Source organism: Tupaia chinensis, unplaced genomic scaffold, assembly GCF_000334495.1.
Source record: "Tupaia chinensis unplaced genomic scaffold, TupChi_1.0 Scaffold149666_1, whole genome shotgun sequence".
Lineage (NCBI taxonomy): Eukaryota > Metazoa > Chordata > Mammalia > Scandentia > Tupaiidae > Tupaia > Tupaia belangeri.
The window spans coordinates 652,742-656,124 of record NW_006209511.1 but is presented as its reverse complement, the minus strand read 5'-3'; the positions used below and the strand labels follow the sequence as shown (position 1 = coordinate 656,124).

At 43.4% G+C, this 3,383-nt stretch overlaps 1 long non-coding RNA gene across 1 annotated transcript in view; it reads left to right on the top strand.

The window, feature by feature from the left end:
* Nucleotides 1–1,378, top strand: part of LOC102485499 (uncharacterized) — a 27,185-nt gene extending 25,807 nt beyond the window's left edge. Inside the window, exons 4-5 of the long non-coding RNA XR_337779.1 lie at nucleotides 598–903; nucleotides 1,012–1,378. This is a non-coding gene — a long non-coding RNA (uncharacterized LOC102485499). The remainder of the gene's footprint in view (nucleotides 1–597; nucleotides 904–1,011) is intronic.
* The last annotated feature ends 2,005 nt before the right edge of the window (nucleotides 1,379–3,383 follow it).

Genomic DNA, 3,383 nt, shown 5'->3' with positions numbered 1-3,383 from the left:
TTTCCCGGGCCCTGTTGCTGTTCCAGGGACTCATGCCCAGGAAGTGCCCACTGGGTCCACCCCAACCCGGATCCCCGCTCCTACTGCGCTTATAAAGGGACCCTTGCCGCCACTAGAAAGGGTATCTGCCCAAGCCAGGCGTCACGCAGAGGGTGGAAAGTTCTCACCGATGGTGAAGCTGTAGCCATCGATGCTGAAAGTGGCGCTCCGGCATTTTTTGAAGCCCTCCTTCCTGTTGCTGGCATCCGTCATGGCTCGACCCGCTGGGCTGCTCCGCCGGCTATGTCCCGGGAGCTCCCAACCGGCGGAACGCGCAATCCGAGCTAGACTTCCTCCCCTCCCCGGGCCACACCGCGCGCTGTCACCCGTAGACCCGCCGCTTGCTGCAAGCGGAGCGCGCCAGCAGCAGGCGTGGGGACCCAGCGTCAGCTAATGCACGAGGAACACGGCGGAGACAGGGAGTCTTCGCAACTGCCCCATCTGCAATCCAAGTCCAGAGGGTGCAGATATGGGGCCTGGTGAGCCGGTGCCCAAATCCTTGTCTCTCAGGCTATTTCCTGGAAGCCGCTGACCCGCTCACTCTGTTTTCTATTTCAGCTTCGCCCTTCTCTCTCTGGAGTCTGGTGAGGTTTGGGGACCCAAGGGAATGACTGTGATTTGGCGTCGTGATTCTTTTAGATATGTTTTCTCTGGCAAGCCAGAGAGCTCCCAACAAGCTCCCAAGAAGATGGAAAAGCAAATATCTTAGACATCAGATGCTGCCAAAGTTTACTCCAAACAAGGAAGTCAAGAAAATCACTACGCCCCCTTCCTCCCAGCAACTGTCCCCACCACTAAACTGGAGCCCTGATAATATTACTTCTCAACAGTTCTTGACCAGAGGATGTTATCAAAGTAACCCAGGTTTGTGAATCAGAGCTTTCACAAGGAGGCTCTAAGATAAGCAATTTACAATAGAGTTAGAATTAGCCTCTTACAATCGATTGCTATTGTCTTGTTTTGGGTTTGCAGATATGATTGACTCCTAGGATTTGGGGAAGTGCAGAGAAATTTTATCCATCCTGTAGCTGACAATCTTGCTACAGAAGAAGACACAGGCCAGCAGGGGTTTGAGGAAGGTACTACAGCTGGGAATGACAGGCTTTGGATGCAAAAGTTTCACTGTGTATGGCTAGCTGTTATGATCTTTCCAGGGCCTGAAATTACCGTTACACAGTTTATACAGGGAAACTCATTCCCTGCAACCAGCAATCAGTTATTGAGGACTTCCAGTTGCAGTGCTCTGTTTCAGGAGCTGGTCATAAATATGTAAAAAGAAACCAATGCTGAGTCCCGGGAGGAGTCTGCCCAGTGTAACATGTGGAATAACAGTGCTATCTCAGACTATTGTGGGGCTACAATTAATCTGATTTCATTTTCTCTAATGGAATTGAACATAATTAATAAACACTTGGGGCTGGTAGGTGGCATGGTTCTTAGGACACTGGACTCCCACATGGCTGGCCATAGTTAAAGTCCTAGAGCTCGCAGGTTGCTTTCTCACTTTCCTTCTCTCTCTGGTCAAATTTTAAATAATGATAATAATAAATTTTTAAAAATCATTAAAAAAAATCCACTTGTCAATAACACAAGTCAGACAGATATATTCCTAATTTGTTCCAGCTGAAGTTTAGAGAGCAGTGTATCCACACATCTCCAGAATCTAATATGAAATTAGAAACTCCCTCCAAAAAAGGCACATAGACACAAATGTGCAGATTAATGCATGTCTCAGAAATGTAACCTTCTTCAATTCACCACATATTCTTAAATAAATAGTTTTGTTTTATGTTAGAGGGTAGTTGGGAATTCAGCTATAAATTCTCTCAGGGAAGAGGTAGAAGCACTTTCACATCGATGGTTTGGTTAGGTCAGTTTCAAGATTAGTCATAAAAGCAATGGTGCCACCAGCCTCGTGTCACACAGAATGGCACATATCAGTATTAGAATCAGGGAGTGCTTCAAAACCAAGTTGTCCTTGAGATATAATACCTGTGTCTAGAAGTGGTTACAACATAGAGGCATAAAGAGGATTCTACAAGATAAGACCTAGGTCTGAAATCTCTCTCTAGCACTTACTAACTACATGACCTCGAGCAAGATGTTCGGCCTCCCTGAGTCTCAATTTCCTTATCTTACAATAAGGATTAGGTAAGAGAAAATGTGTAAAATGTCTAAGTACACAGTAGACATTCACTTACTGCACCCATCAACCTGACTTCAAATTTCACTACGTAGACACCATGAAAACTCTTCTCCATGACAGTAATATATTTTAGTTATTGTCACCACACTAATTTTATAATAGTGTTTTTATATTTAATGCCAAAAGGTGTGTGAGGGCACATGAGAGAAAGAGACAAGTGAGAAAAACACTCATGAGACCTAGTCAGTTATAATCCTTTCTCCAGCTTTCCATCCCATCAGGATCCTGGACAAGCCTACAAACACATGTCCAACTATCCTTTAAGCCAAGGGGACCCAGATTCAAACCTTGGTCAGCCAGATGGAGTCCAGTGTCCCCTATGTAGCACCCAATCTAAGAAGCCAGTCCATATCGGTAACATTTTTATACACACTATATTACCTGTAATACATTGTTTAATATAGTAATTATAAGTTAAATCAAAAGTTTCTTAGAGTTCCCATTCCCCTCTATTTCTCCTACTTTCACAACCTTTTAGCTGAAACATGTACCTTTTAAGTGCCAAAACTAGTTCTCAAATGATAAGCCTGAAAGCCCTGAGATATAGTCTTCTATAGTAAATTATCAAGAAAAAAAAATCTATTGCAATAGAAATTTCTCCTTGAGTGAGTGAAATTAAAACTTGGTATTTAATGACTCTTAACAGAAAAGTTTCTTGAAATAAAATCTATAAAAATAATAACAATGTGATCATATATCTGTCCTCTAAAGTCTGGTAAAAATAGCTTGCCTGAACAATTAGAACTGTTTTTAAACTGCTTCTCCCCGGAATCATTATCTCTCTCCCTGGGTTTAGAGATTGCACACCTACAGAACCACTAAATGCATTGCTTCAAGTACAAAATCTTACAGCAGTCTTCTACAGGATTCTTACACCAAACCAAATGAAGCTAACATTACATAAGCCAAGAAAGAATGAGTTCAAAACAGAGATCAAAAGAATTGGTTTTGCTTGCTATTTCAGAAATGCTCCCTCAAGAAAACCTGTGAAGTTACAGGGCTGGCAGGTGGCGTGGTGGCTAAGGTGCTGGACTCCCACATGGCCAACCACAGTTTGAGTTCTGGATCTGGGGACTTGCTTTCTCACATTCCCTTTCTCTCTATTGCTCTCCCTTGTGCTCTCTTTCTCTCTCTCTCA